General features: G+C 45.7%; 1 protein-coding gene across 1 annotated transcript in view; it reads left to right on the top strand.

Moving 5' to 3' along the window:
* The first annotated feature begins 1,937 nt into the window (after positions 1–1,937).
* LOC120052349 (transcription factor SOX-6-like) overlaps positions 1,938–20,111 on the top strand; it is a 183,676-nt gene continuing 165,502 nt past the window's right edge. The window contains exon 1 of the mRNA XM_038999204.1: positions 1,938–2,259. The gene's annotated coding sequence lies outside the window, so the exon portion shown is untranslated. The remainder of the gene's footprint in view (positions 2,260–20,111) is intronic.

Genomic DNA, 20,111 nt, shown 5'->3' with positions numbered 1-20,111 from the left:
ATAACAGTAACTTTTATACAAGTTTAGTAGTAGGCCTATCAACGAAAACGTCCGTGATTGGGTCGAAATTGCAGAACAGTCCCACTGGGCACAGACATCAATGCAACGTCTATTCCACATTGGTTCAATGTAATTTTATTGAAATGACATTGGAACAAAGCTGTTTCAACCAGTGGGGTGAAACAGCGGGGTGTAAATAGGGGTGTAAATAGGCGTGATTTACCTTTTCCAGAAGCGTCTCGTATTTTAACAGCTGATTCAACGGGTTGACAACCAAATAGCCTACATTTCCGTTTTAATAAACTACAATTAATTTAAAAAATGTCGATGAATAACAAATGTATTAAAATTCTTGAATTGCTCATAGGCTATGGGCTGACTTAAAACCCTTTGTGAAACGTTTCTATTATATTGGAGTAGGCTGTTTATCTAGCCAACATTTAGAAAGTAGCCAAACATCATTTCACTACGTATTAGCGCTGTCATTATATTAAAATATAATTATTCGACAAATATTTTATGCAAAAATGTCAACATATCAGGATATTCTTCTTAGTGAAATGTATCCAAAAGTGTTTATACAAACGAATGAATTAAACAAGTCACCCGCCAAAACAATATTTGTTTTAGATGGCCACTTTGTCAAATGTGTGCCATGAATGACATTGACATTTAACAACCAACGCAAGTCTGGTTGCTTTGGCATTGCTAAATTAGCGGTAGTTCGATTTCCTTATCAAATCGTGTATTATAAGAGCCAGATTTTACAATTCGCCTATTATAAATAACCAAAAGGAGAACTTGTTTTACTGATAAAGCAAAAGAGCCAACGCAGTTATGCACTGTGGTTATTGTATGTTGAAGCACAAATTAATCATTATATAAATTCCAATGGACCTATTTATAAAACGTTTTTTTTTTCTCTCTCTCTCCCTCTCTCTCTCTCTCTCTCTCTCTCTCTCTCTCTCTCTCTCTCTCTCTCTCTCTCTCTCTCTCTCTCTCTCTCTCTCTCTCTCTCTCTCTCTCTCTCTCTCTCATTTCTTTGCATCCATAGGGGAGAGGGAGTCCTGTCCGTTCCGACAACACTGAACACTCACTCACTTCGCCTCACTTTGAGAGATTGTTGCACGACGGGAAATGCGTTTACTGTATATGACATGGCCGCTCAAGTTGATAGCCAAGATTGACTAGCTGAAGACGGATAAATTAAGTTATCAACGCGCCTCAATTCTGACAAGCGAAACTCACTTTGCGCACCGGAGATTTAATTCAGTGGCCCATGGCCACACAAGTTAACTTTATTGCATTCTCCTCCGATACAGACAACAGTGATATGATTGTCCTTTGATAACACAACGGGATACCCACAGACTGGATGGGGCCCTACATCAAGCCAAGGTAACAATAGGCTATGTTGTTGGTCGTTGTGATATCTCAACAATTATATTAATATGATGCTTTGACTGGCTGTCTGTCCCCCCCCCGCCCCCCCCCCCCCCCCCCCCCAGTCGAAAGCCCCTGCATCATAGGTTATTAAGAGGTTCAGCTTTTATCTTTGCAAGATAGATTTTTTCATTGCGAATGGAATTGACAAAATATAGCGATATTTTGTCAATATTGTGAATATAGCTACGTTAGTTGAGTGTTTTAGTCTGAACTACTTGGCTAAACTTGAGTGTTTAAAGAACTAGGCTGTAAACGTATATAATTCCTTGCAGTCGGGTTTATGTCAACCCGTTAGTGTAATAGGCCCACAATCAGTTTAATAAAAGTAGTTTTTTCGACATTCCGGCTTTGCGAGCGAGCCCTGTGGCTTGCAGATGGCTGGTAAGTTATTGTCGTCTACTTTAGTAGGAGGTAGTTTCCTGTTCGGCCACATAGTGGTACTATTCATTGGAAACGACGTGCGCTTTTCTTGCCACCACCTTAAGTGTAAATGCCTTTCAGAGTTGATTCGCAGTGCGCTCGCGAGTCCGGTTTGCTTCGGCGGCATGTCCAAATCAGAATGAATTTGATACAGTTCTAATCAATTGGAAAATGGGAATACTGTTGACGCTGTCTGCGGAGTAAACCATTACTCTCTCACAAGTTTACTCTTTCGGGTCACAGAAACGGACCCTAAAATAATGCGTTGTGAGTCATAAATTAAAATAGACGTAACCCTTCGTTCTAAAACGGATCCAGTGGGAGACAATACTGAAGAAACAAGACATTGGTCCCAGCGGAGAACACCGTGCGACGAAAAGAGAACTTATTTAAGTAAGTTGTTTTCAATTGGAATTGATTGCCTCTAGGCTATATATCCTACATGTAAATGTATTTTTCGTGTTTTAGTTGAAAACAGCCTGGAGCATATAGACTAGATTCATTTTCTCTCTAAATTTGCTTTTGACTTAGGCTAGCCTACTAGCAATACAACACCTATTAAGCCTACAGTAGCAAATTACGAAATGTAATGTAATTCATTAATGTCATAGCTTATGCATGTTATAAAGAGCAGCGTTAATTTAGTCACGCTCCATACATAATTTCCCAAAAAGTCAGAAGTGTACATCTTGCCTTGCACTTGACAATAGCCTAATTGGTGAGAGTGAAAGTCACGGTGAGGATTCATGGGGTGAACTAAATGATACATGTCAGGGTATAGGAGGACAAGGCGCACATAACCACCGTAGCCTTTCTGGAAAAGGGAGATAGGTCATCACTTTAGGGTGTTCCACAAATTTAGACGCACTCAAGTTCTCAGATAACGCGTCTAGAGTGCTGCACACGCAGTGATAACGTTTTTATAGAGAGCCCTCGTATGCACTGACGCCAAATGAATGCACGACGCGTGCAAGTGATGTTTAAAACCACTAAAAAGGAAATGTAGTTGATTGTGGCAATATCCGGATAATTGCCATAAAGATTTATTTTTTTGGTCCCTTAAACTTGTTGACACTGGGAGTGACACCCAGTTAGGCTATAAAGGGCACAACGTTCCACTCAATTTTTATTCTAAATAACCTACAATTGAAATGCAGTAGCCTTATTGCCATTTCAACACATTTCGATCGTTTATCCTGATTTAAACGGTGCCAATACTCTTCGGCGAAGGTTAATTGTCTGTACTTATGCATGGTTGACCAATTGAGAAGCACATTCCCGTTGTAAAAGAGTGTCTGTTTGAAAAACAATCTGACGACGGGACCGTCCACGGACCGCGGGGCTGAAGTTGATCTCGTATGGCATTTTGTTTTGAGCAGGTGCTGTGGGTTGAAGTTCCCTCATAAGGTAAAGTGGCATTAGAGTGCCGTCCACGTCCAAATGGCAGATTTATAAATAGGCTGCCAATTCAGCACATTGTCCCGGGACGGCATTTATACAAGGGCTGTGCTATCCACTGTCTGAGAAACCTTAGAGTCACTGCGCACTTGCAACAACCCTACTGTTGCATTATATTGACCGTTCATTTGTCGTTCATTCAGCAGTCGATTCTAATATAATCTGCCACAAATTAAGCATTCGTCATCCTTTCGCACTGAACTTTTACAGTAGCCTATTAACCTAAAATGTAATGTATTTTATTGAATTGGTCCCATTATACAAGTGCTTATAGGTTTAGCGCTTGTAACTTTCCCCAAATTAGGCTATCTCCAACTATTTATGTCTATATAAAAAAACACACATAGGCCTACCTAATATGATACATACTTTAAAGTAATTTAAAAAGGCACTATACACCTTGCATTGAGAACTGTGACTCATTGTCTCATAATTAGGCTATGATTAGCAATTGTGTTTTTTTTGTGTGGATAAATGTATATCAAAAGCCATTTCTGGATATCTTTGGTTAAACTTATACTTTTCGAGTTGTGCAGAGTTTTTATGCTGGTGAACAAATTAAAATGTACCGCTAGCAGTGTAATGCTGTCTGCTCACTGGGGATATTTTGATGCATTCAATCTGGAAGTTCATTTGAAGATAGGCCTACTGTGTCGATACTGAACATTTATAAAGTATTAACATTACATACACAGTAGTTCAATATGCATAACAGGAGTTCAGGTCCTTACCAATTTTGAGAAACACCAGAGGATCTTCTCCTATAGACCCTTGTCACATGAACATTCCAGAGAGATGTTGTCCTTTAAGCTATATTGTACCCAATAGCTGTCATTTTTACTTATGATTCTGACTTCCATTTTATTTTTCCTATTATAAAAATGATAGAATCATGTTGTTTTAGTCAGCGATCCTATATAAGTCTTCTATTTAATAATGTGGCGTTAGAAAATGTTTTCCCCAATCTAACTGAAAGATGCGCTTTGCATTGTGATTGTGTAGAACATGTAATAGGCTATAAAACTAGGGTTCTGGTCTTTTTCTCTAGGTTCACTGCAGTTGGCCTTCAAGACACTTTGTTTTTTTAACTTGTTTTCCTCAGATGATATCAGAACTTCAAAATCATTCAAACAGTTGCTGTGACTTGAATGAGGATGAAGAGTTCTTTTCAGAAATCTCTGATAAGGCCCGTCATTGTAAATACGAATTTGTTCTTTAACTGTCTCGCCTAGTTAAATAAAGGTGAAATAAAAATAAAATGAAATACAAAATGAAAATAAACGCTGACGTCAAATGAGTTTCCATTTGCAGCAGAGTGAAAGAGTAGATGTAGTGAAAGGACCTGTTGGCTTTCTCTTTCATCTCGAGTGACATTCTCTTAGCAACACGAAAAGGGGCAAACAGTTGCAGGCGATTTACAGGTGAGGGTGTTTAACAGCTGTGAGAGAGAGAATGTAAGTTATGGACTTAGATTGGCACAATTGGCTGCTCTCATTAGCAGCTTGCCTGCAGCCTTTGATGGTTATTACCATGGTAATAACATAGCAATGGACACCAAGTATGTTTCACTGAGACACGTAATAGTCTTCATAATGACTAATATACATTTGTTAAAGAATTCATATTTATTAATGTTGCTTGTTTTTCCTCATTATTCGGACCCTGTTCTTTTGTTGTCATTTTGTTTGGCTTGTCCTTATTAGATTAATCTCATGCTGCTTTGAAACACTATGCATGTATTCTATTTCTATGACATAAATCAAGTACATTTTTTCTGCATGTTGTTTTTAGATAAAGTATGTCAGTCACCTTGAAATTGGAAATAAACAAACAGCTTTATTCTAGGATGTCAAAGTCAGAAAGTCACAATTATTTGTCGAGCTCCTTCAAAAGACACCTAAATTGGACATGTTGTACAAACAGACATTAAACATTTAGCCGTAAGTATTTGTCTTCATGTCGTAAGTAGGCTACATATTCGCCAGCCTATACTTATCTGCGGCTCTACGACACACCCAAATTGCAGTCTTGCTCCGGAAAAATAAAGGTCGAAGCTCTAGTGAATGAGCACTTGAAATACAGCCTGTAAGGTTTTCAACCACAATGCCAGTTACGGGGGGGGGGGGGGGGGGGGGATTGTATTGCTTTCTATTTTCCCTCCACCATATAACCTTGGAGCCCGATTTCCCATTTTGCCAGTTTTCTTTCTCCTGCATACTCTCAATGGTTCTGATGATGACCTATCCTTTTGGAGGCTGCTGTAACACCTGCTCCCAAAACCATCCAATTATAAGCCTGAATGGGATCGTACCTGACAAACCAGCAATAATGACAACCCAAACTGTGCTTGGGCTTCGTCCTGCAAGAGCTACTTCCCACTGGGCACACCAGGTCATTTCAACGTGGAAATGTGGGGCATATTTAGTTGAGACGTTGAACTTGGAGATTGTAACCTTTGTTCACCCACTCAAAGACAGCCAGAAGTTCGTTGAATCCAGGCTGTATCACAACCAGCTATCACCTTTTATGATGACAATAACGCCCTCCATTCACCTTTTATGATGACAATAACGCCCTCCATTCACCTTTTATGGTGACAATAACGCCCTCCATTTACCTTTTATGGTGACAATAACGCCCTCCATTCACCTTTTATGGTGACAATAACGCCCTCCATTTACCTTTTATGGTGACAATAATGCCCTCCATTCACCTTTTATGGTGACAATAACGCCCTCCATTTACCTTTTATGGTGACAATAACGCCCTCCATTCACCTTTTATGGTGACAATAACTCCCTCCATTCACCTTTTATGGTGACAATAACGCCCTCCATTCACCTTTTATGGTGACAATAACGCCCTCCATTTACCTTTTATGGTGACAATAACGCCCTCCATTCACCTTTTATGGTGACAATAACTCCTCCATTCACCTTTTATGGTGACAATAACGCCCTCCATTTACCTTTTATGGTGACAATAACTCCCTCCATTCACCTTTTATGGTGACAATAACGCCCTCCATTTACCTTTTATGGTGACAATAACTCCCTCCATTTACCTTTTATGGTGACAATAACTCCCTCCATTTACCTTTTATGGTGACAATAACTCCCTCCATTCACCTTTTATGGTGTATACTTTGGCACTCTTGGAATTAGGCCACGGCAGTTTGTAAAAGAAAGGGAAATTACATATTTGAACACATTCCTGAAGGGTGTGGGAAAAATGATTTGCAGTGACTTTTTAAAACAAACATGCATGCTGTCAATATCGAATGCCTGTCTGTGCATTCTGCAAGATTGATTGTACAGTAGTGGCCAAAAGTTTTGAGAATGACACAAATATTAATTTCCACAAAGTTTGCTGCTTCAGTGTCTTTAGATATTTTTGTCAGATGTTACTATGGAATACTGAAGTATAATTACAAGTATTTCATAAGTGTCAAAGGCTTTTATTGACAATTACATTAAGTTGATGCAAAGAGTCAATCAATATTTGTAGTGTTGACCCTTCTTTTTCTAGACCTCTGCAATCCGCCCTGGCATGCTGTCAATTAACTTCTGGGCCAGATCCTGACTGATGGCAGCCCATTCTTGCATAATCAATGCTTGGAGTTTGTCAGAATTTGTGGGTTTTTGTTTGTTTGTGAGGATTGACCACAAGTTCTCAATGGGATTAAGGTCTGGGGAGTTTCCTGGCCATGGACCCAAAATATTGATGTTTTGTTCCCCTGAGCCACTTAGTTATCACTTTTGCCTTATGGCAAGGTGCTCCATCATGCTGGAAAAGGCATTGTTCGTCACCAAACTGTTCCTGGATGGTTGGGAGAAGTTGCTCTCGGAGGATGTGTTGGTTCCATTCTTTATTCATAGCTGTGTTCTTAGGCAAAATTGTGAGTGAGCCCACTCCCTTGGCTGAGAAGCAAGCCCACACATGAATGGTCTCAGGATGCTTTACTGTTGGCATGACACAGGACTGATGGGAGCGCTTACCTTGTCTTCTCCGGACAAGCTTTTTCCGGATACCCAAAACAATCGGAAAGGGTATTCATCAGAGAAAATTACTTTACCCCAGTCCTCAGCAGTCCAATCCCTGTACCTTTTGCAGAATATTAGTCTGTCCCTGATGTTTTTCCTGGAGAGAAGTGGCTTCTTTGCTGCCCTTCTTGACACCAGGCCATCCTCCAAAAGTATTTGCCTCACTGTGCATGCAGATGCACTCACACCTGCCTGCTGCCATTCCTGAGCAAGCTCTGCACTGGTGGTGCCCCGATCCCGCAGCTGAACAACTTTAGGAGACGGTCCTGGCGCTTGCTGGACTTTCTTGGGCGCCCTGAAGCCTTCTTCACAACAATTGAACCGCTCTCCTTGAAGTTCTTGATGATCCGATAAATGGTTGATTTAGGTGCAATCTTACTGGTAGCAATATCCTTGCCTGTGAAGACCTTTTTGTGCAAAGCAATGATGACGGCACGTGTTTCCTTGCAGGTAACCATGGTTGACAGAGGAAGAACAATGATTCCAAGCACCACCCTCCTTTTGAAGCTTTCAGTCTGTTATTCGAACACAATCAGCATGACAGAGTGATCTCCAGCCTTGTCCTCGTCAACACTCACACCTGTGTTAACGAGATAATCACTTACAGGATGTCAGCTGGTCCTTTTGTGGCAGGGCTGAAATGCAGTGGAAATGTTTTTTGGGATTCAGTTCATTTGCATGGCAAAGAGGGTCTTTGCAATTAATTGCAATTAATCTGATCACTCTTCATAACATTCTGGAGTATATGCAAATTGCCATCATACAAACTGAGGCAGCAGACTTTGTGAAAATTCATATTTGTGTCATTCTCAAAACTTTTGGCCACGACTGTATATTGGAGACCAGAACGCCTGGCTACAGCTCACACTTCTATACAAAGGATGACATGTTGTTCAATATTTGGTTTATCAATAGATTATTGTGTTTCCTGGTATAGGCTCTGAGATGAAATAGGCTATGATGTCACACTCCTATCGCACAGCAGTGTTGTAGCCTACCCATACTGTCAAATATTTTATATAAGCAGTAATTTATGCTGTATCTGACAAAGGACCGTGACAGTGTCTGAAAGAGAAAACAAAGGATGGCAAAATTGGTGTGGACCTGTCAGCAGAACTTTTGAATTCAACAATGTTTTGCATTGACTTTTCCCCCAACCTAAATAGGCTGGACTGCCCACGAATTCTGAAACATTGTCTAAGGCTATTCTAAACAAATTGAATTTTCAGTAGGCTAGACACAGTAGTAGCATACATACTTCAAAGTAGAATATCAACTGTCTTGATGTTCACCTGTTAAATGTGTCTGTAGGCCATAAACCACACTGCCTATGAGATCACATACAGCCAATGTATAGCCTATTTATTTACATAGGCCCAATTAAACAAGAGACGCGATGGGGATTTGTTATATGGCTACTTCAGGAATATGAACCTATCACGACCAGAAAATGTGAGGAATATATTCTGCAATGGTTATGAAAATAGAATAAATTCTAATGTCTAATTAGTTTAAATAAAAAAATATAACACCCTCGATTTATTTTCGTTCTTCTCACTAATGGCAAATGGCTGCATTATGTATTTCATGAATACGCGTGTCATCATAGCCCCCATTGGTATGTAGTGTAATACTTACAATACAATACTTCATCCACTAGATTAGAAGGCGTGCGTACGCATGGTTTAAAAGTCTGTGTGGAGGAAAGGACATGCTCACGTCAACATTTGCAGGAAAACTGTCTCACACACATTTTGGGGTATATTTTGTACGTATGCACAGTTTATAAATGAGGCCCCTGGAACTCCCGTCATCGTACATTTTTATTAGTGCATTTTTCAAAGACGGAATCATTGTAAAAGAGAAAATACATAATTTTTTCTCAGTCAGTCATTGACTGATGTCTAAACTTGCGAGGTAAAGCCAAAAGCACTGACGTCTTAACTTGCGAGGTACAGACAAAGGCACTGACGTCTTAACTTGCGAGGTACAGACAAAGGCACTGACGTCTTAACTTGCGAGGTACAGACAAAGGCACTGACGTCTTAACTTGCGAGGTACAGACAAAGGCACTGACGTCTTAACTTGCGAGGTACAGACAAAGGCACTGACGTCTTAACTTGCGAGGTACAGACAAAGGTACTGACGTCTTAACTTGCGAGGTACAGACAAAGGCACTGACGTCTTAACTTGCGAGGTACAGACAAAGGCACTGACATCTTAACTTGCGAGGTACAGACAAAGGCACTGACGTCTTAACTTGCGAGGTACAGACAAAGGCACTGACGTCTTAACTTGCGAGGTACAGACAAAGGCACTGACGTCTTAACTTGCGAGGTACAGACAAAGGCACTGACGTCTTAACTTGCGAGGTACAGACAAAGGCACTGACGTCTTAACTTGCGAGGTACAGACAAAGGCACTGACGTCTTAACTTGCGAGGTACAGACAAAGGCACTGACGTCTTAACTTGCGAGGTACAGACAAAGGCATCTGTCAAGGAGCTCTGGGAAAAAAATTCCTCTGGAAGAAAACTGCTGAATTTGTCTCCTTGGTTTTAGCCAATGGCGTGCTGACTTTTGGATTGTTGACAGAGTGAGATGGCCGAGTAGTGACTGAGTAGTGACTGAATAGTGACTGGCCATCAGTCAAACGTAAAGCCCTCTTATTGCACTGCAGCATAAAAGTCTTAATTAGTATATTGTCATAATACCTCATTAGCTGTTTGGAAGACAGAAGGTGGCAGCAGATTTAGTTCAGAGAACGTTGCTTTGCGTCTTCAACTTCCAGTCAAAACAATCCTAAATGATGAGACCTGCAACCGGAAATGGCTATGAACAGGTTATAAGTAGGGTATGAACAGGCTATGAATGGTCTCCAGGAATGATGAGATATGCAGCATGAACCGGCTATGAACAGGTTGTAAACAGGCTATAAACAGGCTATGAATGGTCTCCAGACCAGGAGGCTTACATTCCCCGACGCCGTCTTCCACGAGCACACCAGCCCGACAGAATGCAGAAAGGGATAACTAGGAAAATATGAACACTTGACTTGGATCAAAATGGAAAACAAATCATAACGAAACTAAGCCTGGCTTTCTTTCCCATGTGTCAGGCGAAGAAAAATGGACTTCCTTCTGGAACAAAAGAGGCGCTGTAGAAGAAAGCTGTGAACAAGTTACCATATCAAATAACAAAACATAGACTAGCTTTTGTAAGGCTCCACTCCCTCGCATTTCATTGTGTGCTCTACACATGGTCAAAAGGCTGACGCCAGACGTGGCTAACAAAGGGTGAGAAGGTGTTGATATTTGTCTGTCTGCGCCACATCGTCTCCGGGTGGATATGTGTGTGTCACCTCGAGAGTTCTCTTGAGTCGCTGGGTGCAACGCTGCTTTTGGCTCGATCATTGCACACCACAGTGGTTACCACTCGTAAGGCTGTCTAAGTGGTATTCCTATTTATTATCATGTTATTACCAGTGTTAATACAGTTTGTGTTCAAGAACATACTGTTAACAATGGTTTGCAAGAATTAGATGTTGAGTTAAGAGCTTTTTTAAATGAATGTGTTCCATGAATCCTATTGGCAGAGCTGGATTTGAACCTCCAGCCTGAGCAGTGCACCATTGACAAATGGCTCTTTTACAAGATCCTGTGATTTGTTCTCTGTGGTATTAACATACTGTACATTTTGAGTTAGTCTTATTCTGGATGTGGTTGAAAAAGGGAAATGTGCTGAAATGTTGTAGCGAGGGTTTGTGGTTTGGCCTCCCATGCAGTTACCATGAGCCTCTCTGACCATCTGAAAGGGCTGCTGAAGCTGGGACACACCACACAGAGAATAATACACACAGACGGATACACTGGCATAAAACACACACACACACACACACACACACACACACGCACACCCACACACGCGCACACGCGCACACGCGCACACGCGCACACGCGCACACGCGCACACACGCACACGCGCACACGCGCACACGCGCACACACACACACAAAAGTATTCCAAGGTCTTGTAGAGACAGGGCCTTGTGTGGGTGGGGTCTCGCCACAAAGATGGAATATGTATTGATATGTGCCATAGTATGTGTGGTCATGTCAAGATGTTGTGCAACATATTTTGGTGCCTGAATGAAAAGCTCCAGCCTTCAGCTTTACCAGCCCACACTTCACCACTCGCACAGTGGCCACTACTAATGGGGCGTGGCGGCACCGCTCAGGGTGTGAGGCCTCAAACGGGTATGTGGTCAGAACGGCTGGGGAAGGATGCTGGTTCCACCCAGCATGCCCCTATAGCCGACGCTGATTGGTCGGTGGCCAGCTGTCAATGCAGGCTGTTCCCGTGGTTTACAGCTTGGAGAGAGGCCTTTAATCAAACTGTGGTCATTATGAGGTGGTGGTGAGAGCTGGGCCCACAGTAAGACTTGCTATGTTTGGAGGCCTGGGAGGGGCCCACAGTAAGAAGGGCTCTGTTTGGAGGCCTGGGAGGGGCCCACAGTAAGAAGGGCTCTGTTTGGAGGCCTGTGAGGGGCCCACAGTAAGACTGGCTCTGTTTGGAGGCCTGGGAGGGGCCCACAGTAAGACTGGCTCTGTTTGGAGGCCTGGGAGGGGCCCACAGAAAGACTGGTTCTGTTTGGAGGCCTGGGAGGGGCCCATATTAACAGTGGCTCTGTTTGGAGGCCTGAGAGGGGGAGTGGCCAGGGGGAAAGGGATGGGGCCCACAATAAGACTGGTTCTGTTTGGAGGCCTGGGAGGGGCCCACAGTATGAATGGCTCTGTTTGGAGGCCTGGGAGGGGCCCACAGAAAGACTGGTTCTGTTTGGAGGCCTGGGAGGGGCCCATATTAACAGTGGCTCTGTTTGGAGGCCTGAGAGGGGGAGTGGCCAGAGGGAAAGGGATGCGGCCCACAGTAAGACTGGCTCTGTTTGGAGGCCTGGGAGGGGGAGTGGCCAGGGGAAAGGGATGGGGCCCACAATAAGACTGGCTCTGTTTGGAGGCCTGAGAGGGGGAGTGGCCAGGGGGAAAGGGATGGGGCCCACAATAAGACTGGCTCTGTTTGGAGGCCTGGGAGGGGGAGTGGCCAGGGGGAAAGGGATGGGGCCCACAATAAGACTGGCTCTGTTTGGAGGCCTGAGAGGGGGAGTGGCCAGGGGGAAAGGGATGGGGCCCACAATAAGACTGGCTCTGTTTGGAGGCCTGGGAGGGGGAGTGGCCAGGGGGAAAGGGATGGGGCCCACAATAAGACTGGTTCTGTTTGGAGGCCTGGGAGGGGCCCACAGTATGAATGGCTCTGTTTGGAGGCCTGGGAGGGGCCCACAGAAAGACTGGTTCTGTTTGGAGGCCTGGGAGGGGCCCATATTAACAGTGGCTCTGTTTGGAGGCCTGAGAGGGGGAGTGGCCAGAGGGAAAGGGATGCGGCCCACAGTAAGACTGGCTCTGTTTGGAGGCCTGGGAGGGGGAGTGGCCAGGGGAAAGGGATGGGGCCCACAATAAGACTGGCTCTGTTTGGAGGCCTGAGAGGGGGAGTGGCCAGGGGGAAAGGGATGGGGCCCACAATAAGACTGGCTCTGTTTGGAGGCCTGGGAGGGGGAGTGGCCAGGGGGAAAGGGATGGGGCCCACAATAAGACTGGCTCTGTTTGGAGGCCTGAGAGGGGGAGTGGCCAGGGGGAAAGGGATGGGGCCCACAATAAGACTGGCTCTGTTTGGAGGCCTGGGAGGGGGAGTGGCCAGGGGGAAAGGGATGGGGCCCACAATAAGACTGGCTCTGTTTGGAGGCCTGGGAGGGGGAGTGGCCAGGGGGAAAGGGATGGGGCCCACAATAAGACTGGCTCTGTTTGGAGGCCTGAGAGGGGGAGTGGCCAGGGGGAAAGGGATGAGGCCCACAATAAGACTGGCTCTGTTTGGAGGCCTGGGAGGGGGAGTGGCCAGGGGGAAAGGGATGGGGCCCACAATAAGACTGGCTCTGTTTGGAGGCCTGGGAGGGGGAGTGGCCAGGGGGAAAGGGATGGGGCCCACAATAAGACTGGCTCTGTTTGGAGGCCTGAGAGGGGGAGTGGCCAGGGGGAAAGGGATGGGGCCCACAATAAGACTGGCTCTGTTTGGAAGCCTGGGAGGGGGAGTGACCAGGGGAAAGGGATGGGGCCCACAATAAGACTGGCTCTGTTTGGAGGCCTGAGAGGGGGAGTGGCCAGGGGGAAAGGGATGGGGCCCACAATAAGACTGGCTCTGTTTGGAGGCCTGAGAGGGGGAGTGGCCAGGGGGAAAGGGATGGGACCCACAATAAGACTGGCTCTGTTTGGAAGCCTGGGAGGGGGAGTGACCAGGGGAAAGGGATGGGGCCCACAATAAGACTGGCTCTGTTTGGAGGCCTGGGAGGGGGAGTGGCCAGGGGGAAAGGGATGAGGCCCACAATAAGACTGGCTCTGTTTGGAGGCCTGGGAGGGGGAGTGGCCAGGGGGAAAGGGATGGGGCCCACAATAAGACTGGCTCTGTTTGGAGGCCTGGGAGGGGGAGTGGCCAGGGGGAAAGGGATGGGACCCACAATAAGACTGGCTCTGTTTGGAGGCCTGGGAGGGGGAGTGGCCAGGGGGAAAGGGATGGGGCCCACAATAAGACTGGCTCTGTTTGGAGGCCTGAGAGGGGGAGTGGCCAGGGGGAAAGGGATGAGGCCCACAATAAGACTGGCTCTGTTTGGAGGCCTGGGAGGGGGAGTGGCCAGGGGGAAAGGGATGGGGCCCACAATAAGACTGGCTCTGTTTGGAGGCCTGGGAGGGGGAGTGGCCAGGGGGAAAGGGATGGGGCCCACAATAAGACTGGCTCTGTTTGGAGGCCTGAGAGGGGGAGTGGCCAGGGGGAAAGGGATGGGGCCCACAATAAGACTGGCTCTGTTTGGAAGCCTGGGAGGGGGAGTGACCAGGGGAAAGGGATGGGGCCCACAATAAGACTGGCTCTGTTTGGAGGCCTGAGAGGGGGAGTGGCCAGGGGGAAAGGGATGGGGCCCACAATAAGACTGGCTCTGTTTGGAGGCCTGAGAGGGGGAGTGGCCAGGGGGAAAGGGATGGGACCCACAATAAGACTGGCTCTGTTTGGAAGCTTGGGAGGGGGAGTGACCAGGGGAAAGGGATGGGGCCCACAATAAGACTGGCTCTGTTTGGAGGCCTGGGAGGGGGAGTGGCCAGGGGGAAAGGGATGAGGCCCACAATAAGACTGGCTCTGTTTGGAGGCCTGGGAGGGGGAGTGGCCAGGGGGAAAGGGATGGGGCCCACAATAAGACTGGCTCTGTTTGGAGGCCTGGGAGGGGGAGTGGCCAGGGGGAAAGGGATGGGACCCACAATAAGACTGGCTCTGTTTGGAGGCCTGGGAGGGGGAGTGGCCAGGGGGAAAGGGATGGGGCTGGGAAACCCAGAATAGAAATGCACTAGTACGCTTTGATTGACAACCCTACATTTGAGCATGACTAGGTGTATAACATGGTAGTCTGTGTTTTATGAGTCCAACGATGGGACACAGTTCAAGAGACAAGTAGTAGGCTACATGTTTCTCCCATGCCTTATTTGTGTACAGTATACTGTGCAGCCATGTAAGCAGGAATCCCATTCGCTGGGCTGCTGAGGCATACTGTTTCTGGATGACAGAGTATTGAACAGGGGCTTTGGCACCAGTACAGCTGACGGGGCTGGACTGCTACTGGACTGCATGTGACCTCATGTAATCTAACACACTGTGTGTATACGATATGACCGATGGAAGTTGAGGTCCACTGTATCAAAGGGTATCTCAACCCCCCCCTCTCCTCCTCTTGTAACGGTAGCAGTGTGTACAGCAGCCCATCTGAATAGAATTACAGGCATTTCATGGGACCCACCTCTTGTGCTTTTAGCACCGCTAATGCTAACCTTGTGTTACCAGGCCTTTCACAACCAGCAGTAACGTTAGCCTTGTGTTAGCATTCACCATGAGAAACCACTAACCAACTCACCTACAATACGACCACAGAGTGGTTGCTCTGGCTTGCTGGACTTACAACGATTTAAAAGCAAGTGTAGCTATAGGAGAAGTACTTTTCTGAAGCCTCCCAACTTCTTGGTTCCCTCTGTAAGGACCTCCCTTCAGTAGGACTGGAAAATAGCTGCCTCAGCTGGCTGTGCAGTGTAGCCTCCTTCTCACTGTGTCCCCCTTTTTAATATGGCAAATATAGGCTGGCTTGTGATGTCAATTGTTATTGCTGGATGCATGCTGTAGGAAAAATCCCATCTGCTTTTCTAAAAGAGCCACAGTGACAAGAAGCTTCTGTCATAAAGACTCTATTGTGGCAGCCCGGGCCTCTGCGTTGAAGTGTTGCTCTCTGAACTCGTACCCTACGCTGTTAAACTTCACGTGTTTCCCGCCACTCTCAACACACAATGGGCTCTGTGCCTGCTTGTTCATGGTGCACACAGGAAAAGGGTTAAGCGCCAACCTTTTGTGAGACAGATTGGTGAAAAAGAGCAGCCATAAATTATTATGTCATTGTGTAACACACTTCTATAAGAGGTGGGGTCAGATGAAAGATAATAATCATGGGTGCTTTTGATGGTGTCGAACAACTTCAAAACACATACGCCCCCTTTCTGACTGGCAAGTTTGCCATGGGCAATTGAAAGCCCCCCAAACAGCCAATCAGAAGAGTAAAGAACTCACGTGTTGCACGTACACACAATATTAGGATCCGTGGGAATGATGAAGTTAGCAAAGTGGATACCTTGAGGATCGATATATATCTTTGTTTGCCTCTTATCTAATCACACCCTCTCAAGCACAACCATTCCTACTTAACCTGTTTAACCTCCTCAAATTAAGGGGTCGTTCTGCCAAATTTGCATTTGACTTGATTAAAGTATTGGTCAGCGTCCTAGAAGCTTGTCTTTAGAAAAAAGGTAGTAGAGACAGTAAAGAGACTGTGAAGAGACTGTGACAAGACTGTGGCGATGCCGAAAACTGGGGCACCACACAGTACAGTCCTCGCCCCTTTCCTGATATAAGAAAGCAGCTTCAGCAGCTTCAGCACCCCATTCTAAAGACGAGGAGGAACTTTACAGTGAAAACGCTTGTCTGACATTTCCTGACTTAAGAAAGACTAGTCTAACTCCCCCATCTCAGACTAGTCTAACTCCCCCATCTCAGACTAGTCTAACTCCCCCATCTCAGACTAGTCTAACTCCCCCATCTCAGACTAGTCTAACTCCCCCATCTCAGACTAGTCTAACTCCCCCATCTCAGATATAGTCTAACTCCCCCATCTCAGATATAGTCTAACTCCCCCATCTCAGACTAGTCTAACTCCCCCATCTCAGACTAGTCTAACTCCCCCATCTCAGACTAGTCTAACTCCCCCATCTCAGACTAGTCTAACTCCCCCATCTCAGACTATTCTAACTCCCCCATCTCAGACTAGTCTAACTCCCCCATCTCAGACTAGTCTAACTCCCCCATCTCAGACTAGTCTAACTCCCCCATCTCAGACTAGTCTAACTCCCCCATCTCAGACTAGTCTAACTCCCCCATCTCAGACTAGTCTAACTCCCCCATCTCAGACTAGTCTAACTCCCCCATCTCAGACTATTCTAACTCCCCCATCTCAGACTAGTCTAACTCCCCCATCTCAGCCTAGTCTAACTCCCCCATCTCAGACTAGTCTAACTCCCCCATCTCAGACTAGTCTAACTCCCCCATCTCAGACTAGTCTAACTCCCCCATCTCAGACTAGTCTAACTCCCCCATCTCAGACTAGTCTAACTCCCCCATCTCAAAGACTAGTCTAACTCCCCCATCTCAAAGAATATTCTAACTCCCCCATCTCAAAGAATATTCTAACTCCCCCATCTCAAAGAATATTCTAACTCTCCCATCTCAACTCCTCAACACACTGTACACCTCCTTCCTTGGGTTCCATCATATGGTGGATTTGTGTTCCCGATTAAATAATTTCCCTGTCTCGCAGATTAAGCCCACTGGAGAATTAGCTAGACCAGGGATGGGCAACTAGTCTAGCGGCCAGTTATCTAAATTTAGTAATCATGGTCAAATTACCGGAATTGCTGTAAAACATCTCATTTTCCTTTTCGCCCCATAGTTAAAGGAAAATTGTTATAAAATTGCTAAATCTTCTATCCGACACATGGAACATTTTGTAGAATTGCAGCTAACTTGCTTTAAAACTGCACCATTTTCTCTACACCCCATGGCAAAATGTGTAGATTTGCACAAAATTAACTTTCGTTTCCCCCGTTCCCCACTGGACCCATTAACATTTATAGCACACAGCAATTAATTACAGGCCTGCTCTGGCCTTGTAAATTAAAGCATGGCGGTTGCTAATTGCCCTGACAGTTTAAATAGTTGTTGGGGCCATGACACAGTCGACCTAAGGTTGATGCTGTATAACCTCAGTTCGATACAGTGCTGTCAAATCTTTAGAGGTCTGATACGGCTCTGGGATCTGTTCCCTTGGTTGTGTTTTGTGGTCTTTATGGGTTCTTCTGATATCTCCACACAGGTCAGGAACTGTTTCTTTGTGTTTTTCTCTCTCTGACTTTTGTATTCGTACTTTCAAAGGTTTCATGTCAAGGTGCATCTCTTTTTGTATTGTTATCACTCTGATTTACGGTCTGTATGAGTTCATAGGTCTGTATGAGTTCATAGGTCTGTATGAGTTCATAGGTCTGTATGAGTTCATAGGTCTGCCTTTCAGGGTGTATCAGGGGTCTGTCAGGGGTCTGTTTTCCCAGAACTCTGTTTGGGGCCAAGAATCCACTTCTTCTCATGGTAGGTCTTCTAATGCGAAGACCGTCGGGCTCCTCGACCGTCTCCCTCACAGGGCTCCTCGAACGACTCCCTCACAGGGCTCCTCGACCGACTCCCTCACAGGGCTCCTCGACTGTCTCCCTCACAGGTCCTCCTTTCTTCTCTCTCACACACTGATGTGCTTGTGCATACCTCTCCAGAACCAACAAAAGAAGAGAAATCCTATTCATGACTCTCTCTGACATTCACCCTTGTTTTTACAACGTTCGGCGAGCATTTGCAGAGTGGAACAGGCTTTGTCTTGAAGACCAGGGGAACAATGGCAGCGAGCATAATGTAATCTTGCCTAAGTGTACCGAGCGAGGGTGAGGTTGAGACTGATGTGTTGCCACTTGCCCCTCACCTCTGCAATATTTCATGTTAACAACTGCTTCAATAATGCTTGTTGTCAGTTAAGTCATTCTAGTGTTAACCAGGTCTTTTGTGAGCGTGCACCAAAGCGTTTCAGTCATGCAATGCATCCCTTACCCTGTTCCCCTCATTAAAGTGTTGACTTGGAGTTCTCATCCATACTCACATCTTGGTTGTGTTCAGTGGGCACCAAGAAAGCATTCAGAAACTGAGAGATACTATTTAAAAAAAAAAATGTTTTAAGAAAGCATGTTTCTACAGTCCTAATGTCCTAATGAACACAACCCTGGTAGCTTGAAACCCCAGCTATTCACAATGAGAGTGAAAGAGTGGCTTCGAAAAACGGGACATCAACCAGTAGCACAAATAGTGAGTTCTCAGTGGATCCACTGACCAGCTCATCATTTATGGATCAATTGACCTCTATTCTAGTTTAATTGACCAGGTGGTTAGCTTGCGGTGCAACATACATTATCTGAGTAGAGCTGTGCTTGACATCGCAACGCCTCATTGACGTCGCAACGTCGAAGCTCATGGGCTGCAAGCGTTATCGAGACGCTCTCTGTCTCACAGTGTCTCTTTGTCTCCCATTTACTGAGCGGCATTGACAACTGGGACGAAACAGCACATGGATGTTTTGGTGTGCTGGCATGTGAGTGTGTGTGTGTGTGTGTGTGTGTGTGTGTGTGTGTGTGTGTGTGTGTGTGTGTGTGTGTGTGTGTGTGTGTGTGTGTGTGTGTGTGTGTGTGTGTGTGTGTGTGTGTGTGTGTGTGTGTGAATGCGTGTATTCATGTGTTGCACCATGTGTGTTTCTCTCCACAGATTTCTTCTGGTTGTTCCACTGTGCTGTGTTTCCCTAGTCCCTGTCTGTCTCTTGACAAAAGGTATAATTTTACTACTTGAACTTTTGCCGAACATGTAGCTAGTTAGTCTACCCTCTCATTTCACCATTGCCAGATCCTCACTCAGACAGGTGTGTTCCATAGCTGCCTGAACGTTCGCCTAACATGGACAGTAATATTTTACAGCTGCTGGAACCCTTGCCAAACAGGTAGCAGCCATATCCCAGTTGTCAGGGGAGGCCCAGGACGGCTTCATCTCTCCCTTGCATGTCAAGACCTTAGAGTGGATGTGGGAAGGGTGTGTGTGTGTGTGTGTGTGTGTGTGTGTGTGTGTGTGTGTGTGTGTGTGTGTGTGTGTGTGTGTGTGTGTGTGTGTGTGTGTGTGCGTGTGTGCGTGTGTGTGCGTGTGTGTTTGTCTGTCTGTCTGTGTGTGTGGATCCTGACTGTCAGCCCAATGCTCCGACCAGCTGTGGCTGAGTGAGACTGGAAGGGGTCCAGTGGGTAGTAACTAAATGATCTCTGAGGAGAAGGCCTTCCTTTGTTATTCCGGGTTTTCCTGAGCAAATTTATAGACCTAAATTAATGAGGTTATCATAGCAGGGTTCTGGGCCTCTCTCCATCGCCTTTATGCACACATGTACATGAAAACACATGAACACACCAGCGCGCGCGCGCGCACACACACACACACAC

This window comes from Salvelinus namaycush, chromosome 8, assembly GCF_016432855.1.
Source record: "Salvelinus namaycush isolate Seneca chromosome 8, SaNama_1.0, whole genome shotgun sequence".
Lineage (NCBI taxonomy): Eukaryota > Metazoa > Chordata > Actinopteri > Salmoniformes > Salmonidae > Salvelinus > Salvelinus namaycush.
The sequence above is the reverse complement of the archived record's forward strand: the minus strand, read 5'-3'. Positions and strand labels throughout refer to the sequence as shown.